This window comes from Schistosoma haematobium, chromosome 1, assembly GCF_000699445.3.
Source record: "Schistosoma haematobium chromosome 1, whole genome shotgun sequence".
NCBI lineage: Eukaryota > Metazoa > Platyhelminthes > Trematoda > Strigeidida > Schistosomatidae > Schistosoma > Schistosoma haematobium.
In genome coordinates, this window is record NC_067196.1 from 11,384,644 (window position 1) to 11,402,323 (window position 17,680).

Here is a 17,680-nt window from a genome sequence, read left to right on the forward strand (position 1 = left end):
AATATCGCATCAGTTCATGATATCATTGATTTTTGAACCTAGCCATGTCTATCGGTACACGCTTCGTAGTCATGATAAATCTAATGGTTATAGACTATATTTGAAAACGGTGGGTAGCATATACAAAAGTCGGTCTTAATGGATCCTTGACATTCAATCTTTGTTTTCCTTCAAATCTTCATTTAAGTACCCTTTCTAATTTTATATTCTTCAATCTCATTTGCTTATATTGAATAATATATCTCATATTTAGATTTCCATTGAAGGGAATATGTTGTTTCTTTAAATTTACTTTTCAATATCTCTCTGTGTGCTGATCTAAGGTATGGTAACTTGAACTGACAGATATTCATGCCAGGTCTCACGTTAACTATGATTGACTTGTGGTTAGATATTCATTTAAGCTGAGGAAATGAAAGTGTATTCAAAACTCTTGAGTCAGTAATATAGATTACCCACCTTATATTAACTCACATAATTAAATGGTGTACAATATTGAAGGTGTTACCAAATTGAACGAAAATATTGTATGTTAAACACTAATTCCATGTGTGGCAATCTTAAGATCTATGACTTCCAATGGTTAAGATCATGAGTCAGTTGAAGCTAGACCACCATGGAAAACCTAGAAGCACTGGACGGGCGTTTCGTCCGATTGTGGGACTCCTCAGCAGTGCGCATCCACGACCTCGCCCCCTGTGAGATTCGAACCCAGGACCTACTGGTTTCGCGCGCGAACACTTAACCACTAGACCACTACTCATTTATGACTTCTACAAATACTACGATCATGTAACGATGAACAAGCCTGAAAGTTATCGAATAGACTTATCTTTGAATATGAAGTAGTTGCTCAATGCTTCATTAGTTCAAATGACTCTCTATTGTTAATAATAATAATAATAATAATAATAATAATAATAATAATAATAATAATGGTAACAGTGATAATCTTGATGTCAGGAGTTATTTAAACTATTTCTTAGCGGGGGGAAAAGATAGTCGGAGATTAATTGATAAGTTATATAATTCTGTTGATAGAATAAACCAACAAATTCTCATAATAATAATAATAATAATAATAATTCATATTATCATTGTAATACACTCTATATACTGCTTAAATCAATACTTTATGATTAATTGAATGACTAACTAATATAGTTAAATAATGAAACTAAACTGACTTGAAAGAAATAACTTTAGCATGACTTACATACTTCTTACATCATTAAAATAACTGATAAAGAATATCTACTTAGATGACATTAACGACAACAACAACAAAAACAATAACAAAGAAACAATAGACAATTGTCACTCTTGACAGATTTAATATCCTGACAAGTAGAAATTTTGGCTACAAGCTCAGTTTTCAGACCATTGATAAAAATAACCACACACACACATCCGCGCGCGCATATACTCAAACAAATATTATCAGAAGGAAAGTAAAATTTAGCGAATAAATGATATAGTTGAATAATTCTTTGCCTTCTCAGTGTTTGTATACATTTCACTTGGATGATTACCTGTAGTGAATACATTCGTATATGTATATATGAGTATGTGTGTAGTCTGGAAGGGATAGACAGAGAGTAATCAAGAGTTAGTAGGATGGAGGAAGAGGAATTTAACAAAACGATAATCTAATATCTACATATCTATGTCACTTTATGTACATAAGAATAATTATTTATTGTCTCCTATGGGGTTAGGTTTTCTTCTCATTGAATTTTCCTGTTCGGTTTGAGATAATTTCTTTTTTAGGTCTATTTCTTCTTCTTCGATGAAATTAACGGAAAAAGGTATCTTTTGGAACCTCTCTCTCTTGTTAAGATTATTATTCCATGTACTATCACCTGTCTTTTTCACATATGTATTAATCACCATGTTTGCATTACATTTCTGTCATAGAAATCTGTCATTAGATAAGCCATTAATAATAATAAGAGAAAATACAATAATACCATTGCCAGCAACTAGATTAATAATGAGGAATGTGTTTTTTTTTCTACTGAAAAGAGGAACAAATTAATAAGCAGTAAAATAGTTTGACTATCAGTTCTTTTCATACAAAATCGATATTTTTGTAGAATGAGTAGTATGGTCAACCGAGTCAGTAGCAGTGGAAGTGTAACCCGCTGACGATAATGTTTGATTGTGTTAGTGATATATTAAAAAATGTCTAGGTGGTTTATAGTTTAAGCGCTCGTCTTGAGACATATTGGTCCTGGAAGTGGAGGGAATGTACTCTGTTAATAAATCTAATAATAAGATGAAATTCGCTTTCCATTGCTTTCTGGCTTCTAATAGTTATAGTCAGTTTTTAATGTGTACTGTAAAGTTCAACAATCTCCTCAAACTTCTTACACTAAGAATATTTGTGTTCGGTTAGTATTAGTCAAGTTTTATTGTGATAGATCTCTGGATAAAAATTATGAAGATTAAGGTTGTTCTCAGATATCAATATCACAGTAGAAGTTGGTAATGGCCGTCTTCGGAAGATTGAAAGTTAAACCACTGAATTGCAATTCAATGTTTCACATTTGCATCTTGAGATAATTGGTTCCTCTATATATTAATGAAGTACTTTCATACTTCTGATCTATCTGATTTCATAAAAATAAGGGGTAAGCATATTGACGAGCTTGAGATAACTAATCAGAAATAAGATAAGGCTCCATATATTTTGGGTGAGAGGTAACTAGTGTGTTATTATTGACATCGAGAATATTGGCAATATTTGGTTGCTAAACTGTTTAAAATCAATAAAAATATCTGTTATCCAATTAAAAAGTGAATTTTTGATTATGCTTAAGCTAAATTACATAACATACCTCCTCATAAGGAGGTAATCAAGATTGTTTGGTGAAGTTAGACAATATTCTACTTTTCTTGCTCTCACTCTAAATGTTAACACCAAGTTTCCCAAGTTTGTAAATAGGAATGTAGCAAAGCATTACATTCTGGCTGATGTCAGTTCACGTTGAAAATCCTAACTCTTATTTCTAAATCTAAGTCAAAATTCCAGTCTAACTGTTGATACCTAACCTTAACCGTTTTGTTTTATAATTGAAGTCAGTTTGTGACGAAAACTCTATAAGGTGATAACTGTAACTCACAACACTAGCCCAACTCCCAATATGTATATATGTGTGTATATATGTATACAAACTAGACTTCTTTTATTTACTACGAGGGTTAATCTAACATATGAAGATCAATTATTCAAATTGAAACCGTTATTACTTTACATTATTAACTATTTTATAATTAGACAGCATTCCCTGATTGACTAACAAGTTATCCAAGATCATCAGTACAGTAAACTTTTACAGAGCAATCATCTAAGGTATAATTATTCTAGACAATCAACTTCGAATATAACTTACAAACATGAATTTCTCTCCTTTGTCAAGTTGGCTTAACCGATTTTCTTAAAATAATAATGATAAATACCATAACTACAAATCATGTGATGAACAATAACGGTAAGAGTAGTAGTAGTAGCAATAATAATGATAACAAACTGAGTAAACAATTATACATAGTCATGTATATATATATATAGTCACTGAATACTGTCGCCATAAAACATACCAGTATACACTTACATGGTATAAAATGTTTAGATTAAAAAAACTCAACACAACGACGGTTTGTTATTCTTTCTCGATTGATTTTTTTTCTATGATAATTATTATTATTATTTAATTTTTGACCTAATTTTATATGTTTTTCTTCACTACTAATAGAGGGGAAAAAAATAATTTTTCTTATTTTAAAATTAACTAACTTGTTGAGTAATAATGGCATGGTAACAACCAAATGGAACTTGGCAATATATACATATATATGTGTCCGTTTTGTATTGGTAAATAACGTGATTTTGTGGTCTTATATCACTATTCAAAACTTAATTCCAACTAGTTAGTCAGTAATTGTGCTTGTGTAAGACAGTCTAATTTATTTCATTGTGAGTATATTTATTTATTTGTATGCATGTGTGCGCGTGTGCGTGTGCGTGCGAGTATGCTTACAATGTATGTTGTTTTTTTTACAGGTAACATAGAAATTTGTTTTGATTATAAATGAACTATTTAAAACAGTCATAAGGATAAATAATGAAAAACATATTGAAAGACTAAGTGGTATGTTGTGTTTTTTATTATAGAAAATTCATTTAAAGAGATACATACATACATCAACTGTATTCTAGAATTCATTAAATTATAAAGCTTGAATTTCATGTAACTAGGGCTTAATCAGTTTGAACACAATAATGAACGAATAAAACTCATTTACTAAGTGCTGATATTCACCAGGATGATTTTAAAAAAAGTTTTCAATGAAAATCATTTATTACAGGCTTTTTTTAATTCAGCAATATAAAGATCGTAGTACAATGAATGATTTGTGTTGACCCAAAAGAGAGTGAGGTTAACTATCCTAAGCGTTCGCGCTCGAAATCGAAGGTCTTGGGTTTGAATCACGCGAGCGGGATTGTGGATGTGCACTGCTGAGAAGTCCCATAATAGGATGAAACAACCATCCAGTACTTCCAGGTTTTCATTGGTGGTCTAACATCGATCGGTTCATGATCTCAGTCAAAAACTTAATAATCTCCACAATCCCATACTGATAATATCCTTTTTTACTGTATTCGATAGAAGTATAATATTTAACCTTTTCGAACATTTTCTTCCATCCATCTAGTATGTAAGTACTGAATGTAAGAGTATAGTTTTTACTGAGGATTTCATTTCAATCATTTAAAACTATCTGTAACTGCAGTGTATCTCGACTTTGATGGATGAAAAACTCAAATAAAATGAAAGTTAGAGGTTGAAATGAAATCTTCATTGAAAATTATGTTTTTATCTGAAGTACTAATTCAATAAACAAACGGAAAAACGTCCAGAAATGCTTGATGCCACACACATATTGGACGCTGAAAAAACGGTTGTGCTAAAACTTGACAGACACTTATAGTATCTTTCAGAAACACTGCAATTATATCGATACGAGTAACGCTGCAATGCAACAACACAGATAGAGTTTATAGTATGGGAACCATAGGTTATTTTGTTACGAAACAACTAAGGAATTTGGTTTCTTTCGCGGTAAGGTAAAACTGATGTAATTCAGCATTGATTAGAAGGTTGGTAATCATTATCGTTAATATTATATGATCAAGGGACAATAATTTTTATACCGGTTGAATTTCACAGCTAACTTGTTTAAATTTACAAATCCTTACGATTAATTAAATAACTTTCTGGATATTTCGAGGTGGATTATGTAATTTAAAAATATAATACATTCCTAAAAAGTTACGTCATTTACAAGAATGGTGTGGATTGCCTTTTTCCATCAAGACTATGCAGTCAATAAGTATGTGCGTTATGGAGCTTGTCAAATTGTATCGATATCATGAACCGATATAAGCTAGAAAACCATTGAAAATCAGGAAGAACTGAAAATATAGCTGTTTCCTCCATGTATGGGACTCTTCAGCAGTGCTTATCCACGACCTTACAACAGAGGATCTAAGCCCAAACTTTCGGTCTCATGAGCGAACACCTAATCTGTCAACCACTCAACCAGAATAATACGGTGTGTAAGTATAAACTTAATCAATGTGGTAAATCGATTGGTTTGTTTCTTCTGAGTAAAGTAATAGGTCCAAAAATTGAAAACGAGATTATGTATGGAATCTCTTTTTTTATGCAGAAATTATCTGATTACATACTGGAAATTTGAAGCTTTCGTTACCGTTTTAAACTTTTCATTAATTTACATCTACAATCTATTTCATAAGTGGCATCATAAATACTTTTACTCTTTGTATTGATCGATTTGATGAAAGGATCATGTGACTCAGTCGACGAACGGCTAGCAGCTCTTAATGAAATCTAGATTATATATTGTGTAGTGTTCTTCACGGATTTACTTCAGTTGTGATAGTATTTAAAACCAAGAATAACTAGATATTTGTTTCATCCTAATATAAGAACACTCAATTCAATTTGTTATGAATGCTACCCATAAATCAATCTCTCTACAGAAATCTTTCATTAATATTTATAATTTTACATGAAGAAGATTAGTCATTTAAGTTAATAATACTAATAACAGTAATAATGATAATCCCTTAACTTATTGTGTTAAAACGGTCTCTACGTCAGTGTATTGTAAGATTTATTACTTCTGTGTGTTAGAACAAAATGAAAATCTGTAATGCAACAAAATGCAAATCAATGAAGATATTTGTAGTTTGGCTTATTGACACTTAAAACGGAGTTTTATTATCCCAAGTACTTCGATGTGATATATATATATATATATGTATGTATCAATAATTAATCGGCATGTGCATCTTATAAACACCACATCATTCTACATAGCTTTTCATCTAGTTTACATATGTAAAATACACAGATTAGAGATTTACACTAATAATTAATACCATTACTTATTTGTATATACATTTTAGTTAGTTGTTTAATGTTTGTATGAATATGATTGACAGATGTAAAGTTATATATTATAAGTCGTGTAATTAATCCAAAAGACTGTCGACTATAGCAACGAATTTCTTATGATTGAAAAGTTGTTAAGATTGAAGTGTGTCCACAACTGAATACTCTTTTGTATTTTTTTTATGCGGAATATAGTAATTAATCAATAAAAAACATTGTGACTGAAATAAGTAGTTAAGTGTGTAAAGATCTGTAATTTATATGCCGGTAGAAATTTATAATCTGATATGGGGTGTTAGGAAAAAAGAAGTCACTAAGTTTTTAAAAAAAAGTTACTATAGAGGTAATCAACCTTAATGAAAGTAACATGTTCAGATTAGTAACAATGAAGAAAATTATATATAGTTTGGATAGACTGTTAAAGATGTATTTTATGGAATGGAAATGGAAAGAAGGCATACATTTAAGTTTTTAAAAAAATACTGCAACTCATTGTTTTGGAAAAAATAACGAGTAAATATGTTTGAGCCATTCTGGCTAACACTGAGTCAACGTGGTTACCACGTAGCCTCCAACTAGGTAGTATGAATCCACGAACCTGCCTTAAGCCAGCAGTCAACAATTTCATAGATTAACATCAGATTTTGGATTAACCATCCATAGAAGTTTTGAAAAATAGGGAACACTGAACAATTATTTCCATTCGTTTTAAAACACCTCAGTAATGTACATTAGCAATTTAACATGGAATTAAAATTCTAAAGGGTAGGAATAATTTTTTTTAAAAGTCATCCATATTGTTAATAATCAGTCAACTCAATAACGGTGTTGTTTGAGGATGTCACCATATTATAAATTGACTGAGGTTGAACACAGAAACCGTTGATTTCTAATTGAATAATCTAAATGTTTCTAACTCTTCACGCGTTCGCAATATTCTGAGCTTAATCACCATTCAACTCTCTATTTCAAATCACTAAGAAACAAGTAACCAGTTTACTTTGGTTCTTTAGATGTTACTTTTTGATAAAATTCAACTTCAATAAATAATCTTATTCACTGGAACCTTCTATTATTGGCTGTAATAATTAATTTGTAGTTAAGATTCCGATTAGCATAAAGATATATCAGTTCAATTAGTAGGAGTATTCTAGATGCTAAGTGTACAACTTCAATCAATCCATAACATTTCACCACCATCTTTCATTTCATTCAATTTAGCTGCACTGGTCACGGCTTATCACAGCTAAAAAGTCCCATTCAAAGACGAAACGGCATTCTAATGCTTCCAGGTTTCCAATGATAGTCTCAGCTTACATCACTTTAAAAATTGAATGAAATCCAATAATCTCGATGACTCCATATTGATAATTAGTCACTATCAGTGCACTTTAATAGTCCATTTCATACAAAAAATACTATCATTTACAATGAAGCATAGTTTATTACTACTTACTTACGCCTGTTACCCTTCGTGGAGGAGCATAAATCGCCCAAATAAAGCATAGTATTGTTAATAAAACTAACTTTGTACTTTTCTAGAATACATCATTTGAATAAAGTTGCATTTCATTCTATTTATTGGTTTTTAGTCAACAATATATATTAGTTAAAAGATTTCTTTGTAAAAGATCTATTTGTTTGTATCCTATGTATTAGATGAATACATGATATTATTATTATCATTATTATTATTATCCCAGCTACCAGTAAATGCCTCTAGCTATCAATCTTATTTAAATGATAGAAATATTTCTATTTGTACAACATTTGAAAACACGTGACCATGATGTTGACAAGTTACAATGTGTTACAACCAACCAACCAACCAACCAATCAAACAAACAAGCAAACAAAAAATCATTTAGAATAATAATTAAAAAATAAAGGAACCAGTACACAAGTTAGTTGGAATTTATTTATATACTCTGTTAGAAAAATGTCAGGGTTGAGTTATCTAGGAAACAAGATATATTTGTTATAATTTCTATAGTTCATTATATAGAATAATGAATAGATATTAGAGGATGATTTTTCATATGATTGAAGGAATCATTTAGACAACTAATAAAAAGTTATAGAGTTCTAAAGGAAGTGTTTTATTTTGTTATATAAATTTTCATTGATTGAGATCATTTTAGACTACCAGTGAAAACTTGGAAGCACTGGACGACCGTTTCGTCCTATTGTGGGACCCGACAGCAGTGCACATTCACGATCTCGCTAGAGGGATTCAAACCCAGGGCCTTCAGTCTAATGCACGCAATCTTAACCTACTAGACCACGGAGCCGGCATCCAACAGTGTTAATATCTAATCTCAACCAATCCACGATATCGCGCAACCACCTTCCATTGTACTGAGGTAGATATCTGTCTCTACCTGATATAGATTAGCTCCACTGGTCACGACTTCTCACTAGAACTCCGAGAATTCCCTCATGAAGCTAGTCACTAGTGAGAACATGGTAATTATCAGAATAAGGTTGTGGAGATTATTAAGTTATTGATTGAGATCATGAACCGATTGATGTCAGTGCACTGCTGAGGAGACGAAACGGCCGTCCAGTGCTTTCAGGTTTTCGCTGGTGGTCTAACATCAATCGGTTCATGATCTCAGTTGAGAAATTAATAATCTCCACAATCCTATTCTGATATAAATTTTCACTTTTCCGGGAAGAAGTTATGGAAGAGATTTCTAGATTTAAAAAAGTATTTCGATGAAGTTTCGTTTTCTGTGAGTTGGATGGTTTAGTCATGGAGCTTTCATCTTTATTCTGAACAATATCATCAGTATAAACTTCAGATCAAAATCATCTACTTGAACTACAAATATTCTTCACCATTAAATATATTCAATGCATAAATTTTTTAAAATGACTTATAATAAAACAATAATCTGTAAATGTAACCGAATCAAGTGTGGAAAAGGAGCTTACTTATAACGTTTACTATTTTAAATTGACAGGAGTTGTAAGTGTAAACCATTTTACTGCAACTCATTGGCTTTAAATTGTCGTTATCAATGAAATATCTAAAGTTTCTTTATACAATTGTGGATTGATAGTGTAGATTACTGACAAGTTTGAAACTAGTACTCATCAATAAAAGTTTTTCAGATCATACAATTCCTTGATACCATAAGTAATTAATAATGATAATGATACCTGCTTTACTCCTAATTACGTGCTCATGGTAGGGAATAAATTCCATCAAAAAAAGTTATATAAAATTACAATAAAATTTCCACTATATAATCATTTAGATTGTGAATTAGCAGCTCCTTGCACTAACTTGTGACTGTCTTTAATGTTTCGGTTCAACTATATATTTATATAGCCTAAGCTAGTTGAAATATAAATTTTGTGGTAATCACCTTTCTTTTTTTTCAAAGGACTGTTGAGAAGGAAAGTTTACAAATCAATATGATTGAGTGTTTAAGTGATAAGATTTCCGATAAGTTGTATGCATATACTTGAATAACCAACATAATTAATTAATAGTATATGGGTTATGGAGATTATTAAGTTTTCGATTGAGATCATGAACCGATTGATGTTAAACCACCTTTGGAAACCTGGAAGCACTGGACGGCCGTTTAATCCTATCATGGGACTCCTCAGTAGTGCACATCCACTATCCCGCTCCCGGGATTCGAACTCAAAGCTTTCGGTCTCGCGCGCGAACGCCTAACCTACTAGACCACTGAGCCGGCATCCAATGGTGATAGTGTCTAACATTAATTAATTAAAATAAAGCACGAAGTTTAATGGTAATAAATGCGCTTTGAGAAAATGATGGTCATGTTGATTTTTATTTGCTGATTGAAATCGGACACAATGTCATGAAAAGCTTGGTAGCAATAGGTAGCTGTGTTTTTAATTTGTTAATTCTCTTCAACGTTAGACACTCTCCAACTAGAATGGGCTTGAATTTATACATACTGATACAGTTTATAGATGATAATTACAATGTATGAGGAATTCAAAGAAAATTACATTACAATTCATTATACAATATTACAGACACATCTTACTAACTAGAGTCGATTAATTAACATGAAACTTAAGTTAACAGAACTATTCGTTAACCACTTTCAATTAACTAAAATCTTGAACAGAGTCCATTGAAATACTGAACCTTCTAGCTTAGTAATCATATAACACTTTGATCAATATAATCCGATTGTTAATAATGATTGAACGAACATGAAACTAATTACTACATAATAGTTAATAAGTAGATACATTGATTGATCCGTCAATGATAACTGATATTATTTTTATCTAATTTTTAACATTGATCAAACTCTATCGATCTAACTGAAATATAGTTACTAGTTTAGTTGATTTGACATCTTATAAAGTAGGTCATTGAAAATGAACAAGAATTGGATGGAATTAGAAAGGAAGGCCCAGGACAGATTGGTTTAAAGAATGCTGGTCGGCGGCCTATGCTCCATTAGGAGTAACAGGCGTAAGTAAGTAAGTAAGTATAGGTCATTGAGAGTAAAACTCGAAAGTAGATTTCATGCAAACTAACATTATACCAATCCTGAAGCAATTGATACTTTCTATGATAACTGAATCAACCTCATCAAGTTTCACAATCTGTGATATTATCATTAATCTATTCAGTATTATTCAATATCTTAGCTAATTAGTTTTTAAAGATATCGATAGAATACCATGATTCTTGAGTAATATACAGTTGAAAAAGAAACAAAATCTCTTTCTCTCTATCTTACACACACACACACACATAATTTCAGAATATGCTTCACATTATTAAAACTAGTTAGATAATTAATAAACAGAGTGAAAACAAAATAGAATTCCAAATTGCCTATGGCTAATAATAACTATGTGTTACAAATATTGTACATATTTCTTTAAAATGTAACTTTATTTTGAAAAGTTTATCTTTGTGATAATCCATAGAAAACCTTTTTAATTCAATCTTGACAAATGAATTAACATCTCAACTGATATGAAACGAATATTTTATATATATCACTGAATAATTGACTTGTGGGTTATGCTAATCAAATATCTGAGATATCTCATTCATTGTGGTTCACCTGACAAACTTAAAACAAAGTGAATACAAAAACGTTGGATACCGACTCAATGATCTAGAAATTAAGCGTTGGCACGCGAGACCAAGAGGTCCTGGGTTCGAATTCCGTAGGACGGGATCGTGGATGCACACTGTTGAGGGATCCAGTATGAGGACGAAACGACCGTTTAGTGCTTCCAGGTTTTCAATGGTGGTCTAACATCAATCGGTTCAAGATCCCAATCAATTCTGTCTGTTTTCCCTATATTTTTTAATCTCCTAGCTTTCTTTTTTTTTATCATTGCTGCACAGTAAAATTATTTAAATGATTCTAAATTCATTAACTGAAATGATTATGAAAAACCCCGTTATGATCTGAATTCCTGAATTTATTAGCACCTGAAAATAACCTATGGATTGTGGATGGGTACTTCAGTTTTTTTCTTTTCGAATTCAATATTACATTAATAATTCGAAATATTCAACTTAATAATATGTATGTAACTGAAGAGAAAGTAATGAAATTAGGCCGCCTGTTTAAATATCTGAGCTACCTGTTCTGCTGCCATCTAGATATTTCACCAACTTATCTATTTTAATGTTTGTTTTAACAGATCATTTCATCAATCAATTGCATAACCTATTCAAGTGAGTTTGTGAAAAGTTTACGATCATTCGCTGTACAAATTACAAAAATGTACATTTGAAGATATCGTAATGGTTGACAATATGAATGGAAAAGAATGAATATTATTCAGATATCGATTTCTGAAATGATAATATCATTCAATATTGATTGTCAATATCGATCAAGAAGTAGGAAACGGAAACTTGTTGAAATACATTGTGTTGAAAATTCTATACTGTACCAAAATTATAACATTGAATAAAGCCATTGATAATAAATAAATAATTCATTGTATTCTCTAAATATTTTCATTTTCGTTAAGTTAAACTGTGAGGTAGAAACAGTTTTTTGAGGTTACTCTTTTCTTTTTAATCACAAAATAACATTAGTTAGAAACTAGTCAAAATCAAAGAACACTGAACAGGTGAATCATTTTAGTCCTGAAATTCACAAAAGTGATTATATAAAACACGGTTTTTTCAAGTATTTATGTGAGTAGCATATTTCTGTAAAATTGAGATGGAGTCCAATAGTCTGTAATTTTAAATATAGTTATATTCACATTATTACGTAGTGCTTATAAAATCTCACTGATAAGTTAATGAAATATTCATGACTTGATTGACTTCAATAAAGTCAGTAATTTCCACTAGAATCCTGTGAAATTATCCTAGAACACGGTTATTAGTTGAAGTATGAATAATAATTATTAAGACTAATATTGTCAAGGTTCTTAGAGATGTTTCTTTAGAAATAAACAAAATGAAGTTAACTAGAGAGCAGTAATTCATGATGAGATCAATTTAAAGAAATCACAAATTAAAAAAAGTAATTAGCTTGGATTAAATACAAGTTTTCAGAGCACCATACTTCATGTTATCTAGACGTACCATTTAACTTATAGAACCGTTATGTGAACAATACACTACTTACAATATGTTTAGAATAGATGGTTTTTTGGTTAACAGTGAAGTTCGAGACAGACGTTTTGTTATATTCTGAAGTCATCTGTTGTATGTACTAATATTCCATTGTTGATATTCACATTAACTCTAGGTAAATTGTGACAAAATGATTATTTAAAGACCATCTACACAGAATACATATGTACGGAAACCGATTAATCAAAATTCAGTCCTGAATATCGACAACAGGATAGTTCAATACCTTGGTAATAATAATAATAATAATAATAATAGTAATTATAACGTTATTTCATCAAATTTTGCATAAATCCCTTTGATAACAAAGACTTTTCGATACAAATGTAACTATTTACCGTACAGTTACAAAATGTTTTATACTCTGACGACCAAAAAGTTTGATTTTGTACGAAGTACAGATGTGTTTTCTTTTCCAAGTGGCCAATCTATATGACCTGATATTCTTGGTGTATTAAAAAATAATAAAAATTATAAATCTCTCTATTATTAATGGCACTAACTTCCTTTCACATACAATCATGAGTCAATTGAAACTAGACCACCATTGAAAACCTGAAAGCACTGGACGGTCGTTTCCCCCTATTGTGGGACTCCTCAGCAGTGTGCATCAACACAGGGCCTATCGGTTTCCCATGGTTGCCTAGCTTCAATTGGCTCATAATCTCAATTATTAAATTATTATAAAATGATTAGTATAGTTTCATAATGATGATAATCATTACAAAGAGGATTCTAGAAATCATCATTATCAAGAGGTTTTTGATATGCTTTCAGAGTGAATATCATTTTCTATCAATCTTCGTTTTATATTAGATATTTTAATTAAAGTATTCAAATAGTAATTAAGAAATGTATTGAAAACTTAAGGCTGTTATGTTATATGCAGACAGTCACTCAACGCAGTCGATCACTTATATTAACGTAGCATATAGAACATATACATAGTGATAAACTGATATTAATTTTGATACTGACAAATTATAAAATGACTATTGAGTACTTCAGTGACTTATCGAACGTTCAGTGCTTCTTGCCTTTCAGTGATTATACAATCAAAGGGAATTGGTTATATGAAACTTAAAATATTATTATGTTATTTATTTTGCTCATTGGAAGAGCATTCAGTCAGTCAGTCAGTAACAACGTAGAACCTCGTACGTACGTACATCAGTTCGAGTTGCCATACCACATTAGCAAAGAGATGCAGTTGTCGACTCAAATTCCGTAGTGGTAGAGGTAATAAAAGTATAAGCAGTAATCAGAAAGATTAGGGTTTGAAGATGTTATTCAAGGAGTATAATACAGTGAAATATATTTGGAAAGAAAATAAAGGACATGAAGAATTCAGAAAACTAGAATTTGGGAGAGCACAAAGAGTGGATGCACTTGCGCCATTGCAAACGATTTTGAGCATTATTGAGAATGAAAGTATTGGTATCACTAGCCTTTAGTTACAGTAATTTAAAACTGCTAAATGTAAATTTCAGTTGCTTCTTAAATAACATCCAAGGAGCCAACAGGTCACTAAACAAGATTTAGACAAGTTAATGGAACCTTTTTTTAAAACCTAAGTAATAAATCTTCATCTGGATACCTTATATTTCACTACTCTTTATAATATTTGTTTTCCTTTTAACACGTTCTTTAAGGCATAGCTAATGATATTTCAATAAGGAAAAGATTTTTTTCTGTTGAATAATCATTAATGAACATTAGGAAATGTTTAATACTTAGACAGTATGGTACATTTTTATTCATGGCCGGATATCATCAGTAACAGCCTTCTCTGGGAGAGAACAAACGAGCTTCCAACTGAATAAGAAATTAGGAAAAGACGATGGAAATGGATAGGATATACATTACGCAAATCATCAAACTACATCACGAGGCAACTCTAACTTGGAATCCTGAAGGGAAGCGGAAAAGAGGAACGCCAAAGAAGACATTACGTCGGGAAATAGAATCAGATATGAAAAGGATGAATAACAACTGGAAGGAGCTGGAAAGAATTTCCCAGAACAGGGTTAGATGGAGAATACTGGTGAGCGGCCTATGCTCCTCCACGAGGAGTAACAGGCGTAAGTAATTAAGTAAGATTGATAATGTAGATTTTAAAAAATTTCTGAACTAAACATAACTACTTCCAGTAGATGAAATTTAATTTTCTGACTAAGTAAATGTGAGTTACAGATTATTGCATTTTTATGTTACATCGTTGAAATTAGTAGGTAATAGTGAATCAATGTAACTAACTCAATTCTATAGTAAGTCATTCGAAGTTCAAATAACTAAGTATTAATATCTCGAACTATGAAGCTAACTAACACGGTTTGTAATATCATCGATTACAGGTATGGCTTGATAGGAAGTATTGTTCAACACATAAAATCAAGTCCATAGTCTCCTATCGACTACTTATAACTATCTAATGAGCTACTTTATTAACTAATGAATTACAATTGAATTGTTTAATCGTAATATAGTTAATAGAAAACTTAACAACTTATAGTTTAATTGTGTAATTTGGTTTTTTAACGTTTTAATTGTTTGATGATTAGTAGGTGAACATAGAAACATAAATCTCTCACTCTATCTTATGTGCTTACACCCGCCTACTTTTATAATTCAATTTGCTGTAAGTGTATTGTTTAAAAGTATGGTATGTATTTTAATTATTTCTATGGATTTCATTTTATTATTTATTAAAGTATACATTTGGACCCAATCGATACTGTGGTTGTGATCAATTCTTTAGCCTTGTACAAGCTTCTAAGATATCTATTTTCCAACTATACAAATACTATAACAGATTATTCTATTTTCTGTATATATGTACTATACGTGTCAATGGCATAAATTCGTGCAATTTAAAGAAATAGTTATAATCCATTTCAAAATTCAAGCTGAACTGTCAGCTGTCGTTGAGTGTAATAAAGTATATTACGACCCAAAAATCGGTGCTAAATAAGCCGAAGTTCTTATCACAATGTGTTACATTTGAAATACTCACTGAACATATAATTGATAGTAATGATAAATAAAATCATTTAAAGAAAAAGAAGACTTACATGAATTATTCTTTAGTATGACTTCTATGGAAACAATGTAGCTTGTCGAATACGTAGTGAAATACTTTTCTGATATTATGAATTTGTACAGTTCGTTAAATAATGTTTGTGCTGAATGTACAGTTTATAAATGAATAGTTTTTTATTTCTCTTGTTCTTCAAATATATATATTCTTTGATTAATTTGCTTGTATCTAAATATTCCAGTTGGAACACCCACTCAATGAAATACCATAACGACCATAATAAAGATTTTCACTTCTATCCTGGACTTTAAAAGCCCGTAAAACATACATACAACTTGATCTACATAAAAATTGATAGAAGGCTAGTTTTAGTTTATGACGAGTAGAAGGGGAGCAAATCGAAGTTTATTTATTTTTATTTATTCAGAATACAGAAAGATCATGAATTTCTCTGACCATCGTCAATCATGTAGACGAACTATAATCTAGTTAATATTGGATCGATACGCGCAAAACACTGGTCAACTATTAGAATGAATCGATCATACCAATTATATGTCTCTCTCTTTATGAAATGTAACACACAACTCCACCTTCATCTCCCTTCTATTTTATTAATCTTCGAACGAAAATAGTCCAGACAAGAAAAACTTTGGGATTTATTTAATAGGTTGAAAATAGCCACTCGTTTTCAAATATGGTTGTATATGTTACAACTTACGTAGAGCTGTATGTATATTTATTTATATCATTGTCCTGTGTTCATAAGAGATCAACCGCTATCTTTTGTTCACTTTTTCTCTCTGCCCCCCGTAAAAAGTATGGACAGACTATCCATATCATTTTGTCCGATGGACACATGAATAATCCAATGAACAAACAGTTCTTTAAAATCATACTACCCAGTAAAGTTTGACTACCTGAAGAAATAGACTAGAAGATTATTGGTCATAATACACTTCCATCATTATCATCATCATACCACCCCCCTTTTGTGGATTATTATTATTATTTTTCTTATACGGAAACTGTGCATTTCGGATATATACAAGCATACACACATACAAACATTGTATACATATAATAAAGGACAAAAGATTTTTTTCTAATTGTACACTATGTCTGTATAGAAAAAGAAAGAAAGAAAGAATAACAGAGAACAAGACTATCCAGTTGGTAGTAGTAGCATTTCGATAATTGAACAAAAATGTTTATGTTTTAAAGAGAAAACAAACTGAATTATAGTTGAATTGTTTCTAATTAATAATACTATTGTAATCATAATATTGTGTGTAGAACATTTTTGTTGGTATTCGAAAAGTAGGTTATGTATAATGGAAAATGCAAAAAAAACAAACAAGAATTCTGTTTCTCACTAATTACATAACCTAAGGTTGTTCAATAGATTGGTTTAGATAGAAGAGAACAATTGTTACGTAAATTGTATTAATGTCAAGTTATTTTTTTTATTGAGATCATGAACCGATTGATGTTAGACCACTATTGGAAACCCGGAAGCACTGGACGGCCGTT

General features: G+C 30.8%; 1 protein-coding gene across 1 annotated transcript in view; it reads right to left on the reverse strand.

Moving 5' to 3' along the window:
• The window catches only part of BCL11B (B-cell CLL lymphoma 11B (zinc finger protein)), a 54,662-nt gene extending 38,270 nt beyond the window's left edge, over positions 1 to 16,392 (reverse strand). The window contains exon 1 of the mRNA XM_012941247.2: positions 16,182 to 16,392. The gene's annotated coding sequence lies outside the window, so the exon portion shown is untranslated. The remainder of the gene's footprint in view (positions 1 to 16,181) is intronic.
• Between the last annotated feature and the right edge of the window lie 1,288 nt (positions 16,393 to 17,680).